This window comes from Hipposideros armiger, unplaced genomic scaffold (genome assembly GCF_001890085.2).
Source record: "Hipposideros armiger isolate ML-2016 unplaced genomic scaffold, ASM189008v1 scaffold_371, whole genome shotgun sequence".
NCBI lineage: Eukaryota > Metazoa > Chordata > Mammalia > Chiroptera > Hipposideridae > Hipposideros > Hipposideros armiger.
This window is the reverse complement of record NW_017731721.1, coordinates 1453173-1463297: the sequence shown is the minus strand read 5'-3', so window position 1 is coordinate 1463297 and position 10125 is coordinate 1453173.

Below are 10125 nucleotides of genomic sequence, written 5' to 3'. Positions count from 1 at the left end.
CTGTAAAATTAAACACAAGCATGTTGAAAGTAAATCTCAATATGTTTCAATAAAATGACTATTTTGCTGTCTTTCATGTATATACATTACTTTGTCTGTCCTTTGCTTTTACATCCTGCCTATAGTTCTTCAGGTTAAACATCTTCAAAATACTACCATGACCACTCAAGAAAGAATTATCTTCTGTTGTATATTACTTGGAACACAAAGTTTCAACAAATTGTGTAGGCTCTCATGAAAGGGACATCATACAGCCTCTGACATGATGGAAAAGTGTCACAGTCCACCTTCCCCAATACAAACCCCAACGTGCCTCAGAAATAAGAAATGAATGGATATTAAAAAAATAAAAGGGGGGGGGTGACTGGTTAGCTTAGCTGGTTAGAGAGTGGTGCTGATAACACCAAGGTTGCCAGTTCGATCCCCACATGGGCCACTGTGAGTTGCGCCTTCCCTAAAAGAGTCAACTAGGCCATTGTAGCATGAAAGCAATGTGTAACCAATGACCATAGCTGTTACCCAATAAAAATTAAAAAACAAAAAAAAAGAAAGAAAAAAAAGAAAAGAAAGCCAGCAGGAGCCCTGGAGAATCAGAGGTGGCTGTGATTTGGTAAAGAAGGAAAACAGTAGCCCTGGACAGAACAGAGCCAGCAACAAGGAGGAGTAACTTGGGGAAAAATTGTGAGTGAGGCTCTTTTCCATCCACCACATTGCCCACAGTATATCACTGCTTTCCCATCAGCCCTACTACAATATTGACAGCAGGTTGGTTGGGAAACACTATTGGGATGTTAAAAACAAACAAACAAACAAACAAACAAACAAACAAAAACAGTAAGTGCTGGCTCACCAGACAAACATCTAAGCGTTTCCTCCTACCTTCTCCCATAGACCTTTTCACCCAGAGGGCTAGAGAAATACATTCTTAGAAAAGAACAAAACCTAAGGTAAGGAGGTATAGAGAGGTTCACTAAGGGGGAAGCCTTCTGATGAGAGCAACACACACAAGGATGTTTAGAGTTGGACCCCTAACTCATCAGCAGTGGAACAAGCTAAGGCCTAGGTTCTGATTACTCCCACCCTTTCTCCATCCATTACCCACCAAGATAAGTGATACCCATGAGGGGAAACGACCTTATAGGAAAAAATAACTAGACAATTAGAAAGGCAATAAACTGAATAATCTATAATAGATGACAAGAATTAATAGACTACAAGTCAAATACATGCCCCCAAAGAGGATACTGATAATGAAGCAGAAACATTATACAAAACCAAGTAGTATTACTGAATATTCAAAGTATAGTTGAAATAAACTCATTAGATGACATAAACACAAAATGGACATAGTCCAAAATCAGGTCAAGAAATATTTCCAGAACACACTGAAAAGAAATAAGAGATGAAAAATAAAAAATGAAGAAATATGAAGGCTAGATATAGAAATAACACCATTTATATAATAGGAGTTCTAATAGGAGAAGAAAAAGTAAATAGATGGAAGATGATATAAGAAATAAGTGAGAACTTCCAAAGAAAGATTAATATTGTGGGGTGATAAATAGGGTTGATATGTAAAAATGAATACTTAGTGATATTTAGTAAAAGAGAAAATTCTAAAAAGTTTCTAAGAATAGCAGCTCACCCACAAAAAGAAAAAAAGAATCAGAATGATGTGAGACTTCTCCAGAGCAATATCAGAGGCAAGAAAACAAAGAAATATTTTCAAAATATTGAAAACAGAAACTCTGACTCAAAATTTATATTCAGCTAAGCTATCATTTAAATGTGAGGTACAATAAATATATTCTCAGAACTTCGAGGTCTCAACAAGTTATCTTAAAGGATCCTCTTTGAAAATACTCTTAGAGGAAGTAACCTATCAAACAAAAATTTTAGGAAATGTTATAAAATATAAGATAGTAAGAATGAGGAAATAACTGCAAAGTTTATTATTATCTAAAAAGGAATTTTATACACACACACACACACCCCAGATATAACAAAGTAGAGGATAAAGTACAACATCCAGAGGTTGGTAAGAGTGTATGCGTGTGTGTTCAAGTATTTGTCTTAGTAAGGGAGAAGATACAGATAGGTGTTGATAAGTTTCATAAATTGGGAAAAATAAATACAAGTAAGAGTCTTAACAACTATGGGTAACCATTGGAAGAACAAATATAAAACGCATGCTTTTCAAACCCATGGGAAAAACTGATTTATTCAAGGAAATGAACAAAAAGAAAAAAATGAAAGAAAATTTAAACTAAGATAGAATAAAAAGTTCTAGCATAAAAGTAATTTAATATATTAGTTAAATTCACCAAAGAGAATTCTCAGATTGCATTAAAAAACAAAATTTAGCAATATGATGTCTATAAGAGACACATTTAAAAGAAAGGATAAGACAAGTTAAAACAAATAGATAGAAAAAGAGAACTATGAACCAAAAGAAAGCCAAGCAGACATCTAATATCAGAAACATTTAATATCAGAAAAATAGGATTCAAGGCAAAAAGCATCATTAGAGGCAAAGGGAGACAGTAGATCAAAAATATGTAATATGTAGGGCCAGCCTAGTGGCTCAGTTAGAGCTTGAGCTCTGAGCAACAGGATCACTGGTTCAATTCCCACATGGGCCAGTGAGCTGCACCTGAGCTGAGCTGCCACTGAGCTGGTGAGAGTGCATGCTCTTAGCAGTAAGGTTGCCAGTTCAACACCCATATGGGCTCTCCCCTGATAATATTGCCTCACCTGCAACCCTCTCAAATCATGGCTATTTTAACTCCCACATCTCCCTTATCACTTGGCCTGGAAATGAGGTGTGGGTCTTCCTCACTCCTCAATGCTACTTCCAGGTCATTCTCCACTGCCCTCTCTATATATTACATAAAATGTTATATGCTATATATATAATAATAGCACTCAACTTTAAACCTCCTGTTTTTATATATCACCCATTATCTTCTCTGTTGCTGTCATTTACCTCCTCCTTGCTCACTGTCACATTAAGAGTACTTTTATCATAATCCCTAGCAATTTCAGTATTCATATAGATCTTTCCAACAGCTGGCCTTGCAATGTTTTGACTCGGTCTCCTTCAGTAATTTCATTCTCTAGTCCTTAGTCATACCCTTGACCTTGCCATCACAAACAAAACAAAACAAAACACCAAAACCAAACAAACTCCTGCAACCCTTCCATAATCGCAAATGTCACCTCTTTACAGCTCACTTCCACTAGTAATCCTTTGATCTCCACAGGGACCTTTTACTTCATTGGTTCTACCACCTTCCTACTGTCCCCCACCTCTTCATGTGCTCACTTCCTTTGTAACCCAGTATAAATTCCATGGTCAATAATTATAAACAGTCCCTTGTATATGAGTGTGCTCTCAACTCTAACTCACTTGCTCCTCTCTTCCTCTGAAGTACTCCTTGGCTGACCACAGCCCAGCTTAAATCCAATTTTCTCTGCCTACTCTATAGCTGCATCCTGGCAGCTGAATGTGGCTTCAGGAAAACATTCAAACTTGGTGATTGGTCTTACTTTAAATACTAATTAACCTCAAGTAGCCCCATAATGCTGCCTGGCAAACATACTGCATTCCCCTAATCCATTCACTCTGACTTCCCTGAACAAACAATTTTATATTTTCTCCTGTCTCCTCAAATCTAAAGCCTTCTCTTTCATCTTCTTTCTTGGCCAATGACCTATTGCACTGAGAAAATGGAAGCAATCCTTATTAACTCCACATTCTTCTACCATCACATCTCCCTAACTATCTGCATTTATACCTATGTATTCTACTTTCTTGTTACTTGTGGATGAACTTTCTGACTCCAATCTAATGCCAGTCCCTCCACTTGTACACTAGATCCTGTTTCCTCTCTTCTGTTCAAGGGCTTGGCTTCAGTAATTCTCTCATCTCTCTCTGTTCCATCAATTTTATCCTCTGTAACATGATGTTATTTTTCTCAACTTAAAAAAAAAAAAGCAAACAACTCTTTTAAACTAATTTCCTCTGCCAGCTACTGCCCCATTTCTATCCCTCCTTTCACAGTAAAACTCCTTTCAAAAACTGTGTAAACTCACCATCTACAATTTCTCTCCTCTCCTAAACCTACTCTGATCAGGTCTTTCCCTACTCCATCATCAAATTTGCTCCTAGCAAGGTAACCAACAACCTCCATATTAAATCCAACCACCCATTTCAGGGTCCTCTAACTTGACTTATCAGCAGTATTTGAACTGTTTGATCATTCTCTTTCTTTGAAAAATTTGTTTCCCAGGGGTTCCAGGATATCCTGGTTTGCCTCCTACTTTTCTGGCTACTTCTACATCTTTTTGCTGGTTGTTCTTCATCTCTCTGACCTCAAAATGTTAGAGTGGTTCAGAGTTTATTCCTTGGACTTCTTTTCCTGTCTACACTCCCTTGATGGTCTCACTCAGTGTTATTGCTTTAAATACCATATATATGCTGGTGACTACAAATTTATATCTCAGCTTTGACTTTGCCTTTGAACTTTGCCCCTGAATACTAGTCTTATATATCCAACTATCCACTTGATATCTCCACTTGGCTGAGCTCCTTGATAGTCTGTACCAAGCCTACTCCTTATGCTTTGTCTCTGATGATAGTTTTGCCTTGAATTTGTAGCTTGAATTTACCTCATATAAAATAGCTACTGTTTTGTTTCTGTTCATATTAGCCTCAAATATCTACTTATATCTCTTTACTTTCAACTTATCCATATTCTTTCATTTTAAGTGTGTCTCTTATAGATACTATATCGCTAGACCTTAATTTTTAAATCTAGCCTGAAATTCAACCTGAGTTTCTGCTTTCTCAGAAACTGATGGATTAACTGATTAACATTTATTATAATTTTTGTTATATTAGGACTTATTTTTACCATTTAATTTATAAAGATGAATAAAATGGACAACTGTCTTATGGGCTGGTAAGGAAAAAAGATGCAAATAATCAAATCACATAATGAAATCAAGGAAACTAGCTACAGATATAACAAAGATAGAAAAGAATATTGTGGTCAATTATAGGCTAATGCACTAAATAACTTAGATGAAGTAGATGATTTTTGGAAAATTATAAAATGCCAAAATTGGCAGAAGAAATTAAAAATATCGACAGACCAAATACCTATAAATAAATTGAATGATAATTAAAGAGTTTACCCCTAGAAAAAAAGGCTTAGTTATGCTTATATAGGTTTTTGTTTTTCCTTTTTTAAATTCTTTTTTATTTTTATTTTTTTCCTTTGGGCTTATGTGGTTTTACAGAGAGTTTTTACCAAGCCTTCAAGGGACAGATAATCCCTTTATCAATTAAATTGTTCCAGAAAATAGGAAAAGAAAAAAAGTTGCCTACTTATTTATTCCAAAATCAGATAATACAAGAAGAGCGAATCATAACCCACGTTACTGATAAAAATAGATTTTAAAAATAGATACAAATAAATATTATTCAACTGAATTCAATAGTCAAGGTGTTCTTCCAGGAAGAGAAGAATGGCTTAACATGAGAAAACTATCAATGTTATTGACCACATCTATGGGTTAATCACATGATCATCCCAAGAGTTGCAATATAAAACACTTGATAAAATTAAACATTTACGTTTAACATTTCTTTAGAAAAACAGAAATATTATTTCTCTATACTAGCAAAAATAAACCTGAAATGGCAAACTACCATTCACAATAGCACCAAAAATTAGAAGATATTTGACAATTAATCAACAAATACGGCACAATACTTTTACCTTAAAAATTTTAAACTCTATTAAGACATAAAACAAGATCTGAAAAAATAAACTATCTTCTTAGATAAGACAACTTAGCTTAGGAAAGATGTCAGTTTTTCCCAAATCTACAAGTTTAAATCTTATTTTAAAATGTTAGCTGGAACTTTTTTAGAAATGTGAAAAACTCATTCTAAAATGTATATGGAATAGTAGCTCATGAAAAGATAAGTCAATTTTGAAAAAGAAAATTCAAACAGGGATAATACTACCATCTATTAAGACCTAGCACGCTATAGATATTAAAAAAAAAAAGCAGCAGCACTGGAACAAATAAACAAATAGGACAGATAGAAAGCTCAGAAATAGACCTATGATACATAGAACCTGAAATATGAAAAAAGTGGCACCACAAAGGTACAAAGCCATCTTTATGAGGAAAGGACAGATTGCTTAGAAATTATGTTGATATGTAACTGGTTCACAATATTAAGAAAAATTAAGTGAGATCCTTACCTTATATGAAATACAAAGGTAAACTTCAGATGGCTTAAAGATATAAATGGAAAAGTAAAATTATGAAGCTACTAGAAGAAAATGTAGGAAAATATTTTTGTGACTTGAGTGGGAAAAGGTTTCTTAAAACAAGATGCAAAAATATGAAACTTAAAATCACTATGATGTACACTTTAAACATCTTACAATTTTATTGTCAATTATACCTGAATAAAGCTGAAACTTAAAAAAAAAAATCAAAATGGAATTGGAGGCCAAAACTTACTGAATTATTTACCAGCATGGCAAATTTAAGAGGCGGTTAATACCAAATGTTGGCAAAATGTGTGGGGCGACTGACCTCTTGTGCACAGGATGTGGAAGTGTAAACTGTCTTAGCCATTCTGGGAAGCAACCTGCAAATACATCAGTGTGTATGTGTGCCCTGTAATCCTAAAATCTCATCTCTTGGGTATATGTCCTAGAAAAAAACGTCATGTGGATTACCACAGGGACATATGCAAGTGTTCATTCAGGTCTTCTCATGATAGCAGGGAGGTGGAAGCAACCAAGGTATTTTAACCAAAAGAGCAGGTACCTAAAATAGGGTGGATGCATACTGTGGAAGAAATGCAGCAACAAACCAGGTGTACATATAGTACACAGATAGATTTTAAACACATAATATTAAGTGAAAGAAGAAAAAAAAAGAAGGATATTTAACGCACAATATTATTTATGCATAGTAAGAACAAATACACATTCTAAGTTTCTGTGGCTCTTCCCACACCTCCTGCTAAAAACCGAGCAAAAAGAAAAGCAAACAAAAATTCCTACAACTGATACTAAATACAGGAAAAAATCCTACAATCTCCAATTTACCAGTAAATTGGGAAAAATACAGTAGAGACCATCCAGAACCCCCATAAATGTGTAGAGGTCATAGAATCTGCTTGAAAATTTAGAGAATATGGAGGATCTTAGTGTTGGTAGAACCTGATAACATCAACAAGGGGTCGCTCCCAGAAGGAAATCACCCAACCCCTAGTGGTAACAGCTGACAGCAGATCTGAAACCTGGCAGTTCAGCACTGGCAACAGGAGTCAAAACACAAGGGCTTGGAAAACTCATAAAACAAGTGTAGAAGTCTTGGGAAAGTGCCACGTTAAGGAGAAAGAGGCACTTTGGAAAGTAAAGTCATTGCTCCTTGGAGACAGCAGCCAGTGGTAAATGGAAGAAGGAAAAGATGTAGGAGAAAAACAATAGGAGAATCAGAAGTCTGACTACAAAGAAAAGCACTAAGCATAATTAAGAAAACTGCTCTTCACTATAGCAACAGAAGAGGGAGCGCTTGAGCTGGGAAAAAAAAAAAAAACCAACAACCAGGAAAGGACCTTAAAAACCATCTCCAGTCTCTTCAAAAGATCTATTTGTTCCAAGCTGACCAGAAAAATCCAAAATATTCAAACATGAATAACAACAACAAAAATTCAGTTTCCATCAGTTACTATAAGGAAAAAAAACCCCCACACACAAAAACAATCAGATAAGAGCATAGCAGAAAAAAATGCTGTCCCAAAGCAGAATCCAAGATTAAACTGCAAAATACAATAGTGGGTCCTGTGGTGTACTCCCCAGATACCCGTTTCAGGACTGAAGCACTCATACCCCAAGTGCAGAATCCAAGATTAAACTGCAAAATACAATAGTGGGTCCTGTGGTGTACTCCCCAGATACCCGTTTCAGGACTGAAGCACTCATACCCCAAGTTGCCGGGACGTTGGTGGCTGAGTTCCTCTCTGGGAATTTACTTTAGCCAAAGAAAATTCCCTCATCCAAGGTCAAACCCTCTCCCCAAGGTTCACCTGCATCCAATGACTGGTCCACGCCAAAATACAGAGGTCCCTGCCCCAATGTGGGACAACTCTGAAGGACCATCCCAACTTCAAAGCTCCTTATAAAATGGGCTAAGGCCTTTGTTGTGACTCATAATGGCCAGTGGTGTACTGTAGCTGCCTCCTACTGGACTGTGAGAGCCAAATGTCAAAATTTTTAGGAATTTTGAGAGCAAGTTGTTAAACATAGCCATTACTAAAACTTAAGTTATATAAACTCAAAATTAATTATATTCAAAACCAAGGTAATAAATACTCAACTTCCTAATTATTTTACTACATTACTTCCTAATTATTTTACTACATTTACATAAATTACTAATTTACATAAATTACTTCCTAATTATTTTACTACATTTACTATTACCTATGCTCTTGAGGTTATTTCTATTGTTCCTGTATGGGTGTCACTATGCATTTCTCCCCGGATCCACGTTCAGTGGTATCATGTTGATAGCTTAAAATTGGCTATGATAGAAGTACCTACGTGCCAGAAAATATTACAAATCAGGGCTTTTTCCCCCGCTGTGAATTGGTTAAACATTTACTAGCACACCACTAATTGCAGTTCAGCATCTCCTGTCCGATACTCCTTCCTTCATGTCATCACAATTGCTGATCCCAAAGGTGCTCTCCAATAAACTTCGTGCATACAAATCCCTGTCTCAGAGTCTATGTACCCAGGGAATGCAACCTAAAACAAAACAACACAAAATAGCTAGGACCAATGAATGTACCATATAGAACAGAGGATGGAAATAAGAAAAGCAAGAAAAATGAAAGAGAGATTAAAAGGATCCAAGAGAAAGTAATATAGAAATCAGACAAACAACACCCAATATATATTTTCTACATGCTTTGAAGAATAAAATCCAAATAATGGAATAGAATATTTACAACTATAATTCAATTACACTTTTCTTGGGACTGAGGGGTGGGTGTGGAGGGGAAGAAGACCTGAATCTATACATATTGAAAGGGTCAAGTTAAATAGACCCAGATTGGTCATCGCTTAGATTTATCCTAGAAAATTATTATGCTTTAATACAATGAAAAAAAAATTACTGGTGCTTCCTGACAGAAAGACCAAGTCACTTTCTAAGGATAGCAAACCAGTTTGGCATCAGAGTTCTCAACAATATTTAAAGCAAGAAAATGGTAAAACAACATCTACAATATAATTGAGAGAAAAAAATGTGCACCAAGGATTTTAAATGCAGACAAACTGTTCTATAAGTAGCAAGGCTATAGAAAAAAGCTTTCATATGATACACACTCGAGACTGTTATACTCATGAGTCCTTCCTGAGGATAAACTGCACCCAACTAAGAGGGCTGATAAAACGGCAGCAAAGAAACTGGTAGTGCACACTTAGTATACGAGTATTTAGCTATATATCTGCTACCAAAACAAAAGTGGGAATAAGAATAGTATATAAAGTTTATGTGTTCTGACAATGTAGTAAAAACTAAAAAAAAAAAATGAGAAAAAGGGGAGAAGGGGAAAAAGAATAAAACACTGATTATCTAAAAGGTAAAATGTGGGAGTTAAAGGTCATTTAAGCCAACAAACTGAATATTATAAACCAAAACATATTTAGAAGGACAAGAATAAACATTAAGGAAAATAATACTATTAACTAAAACTGGATGGTGGTGGGCATAGAGGAGAGAGAGAAGGTAGTTTCAAGTTCTTTCATTATTGCTCCAAGTAGGAAACCAATAGTCAATGTGTAAAAAGAGGACCACGGTATTATATGAGTAGTATTGGTATAAAGGGCGTCATTAGAAAAAATATAAATTTCCATAAATATCAAGAGAAATACGTACACATGCACACAAAAAGCAAGGAAATTGAACACATAATTTACTGGAAGACCATGCATTGTTTTGTATTTTTAAAGATGACATAATTGAGATCAAACATAGCAGTTGTATATACGTATATGTACATATGTGTGCGCGCGCGCG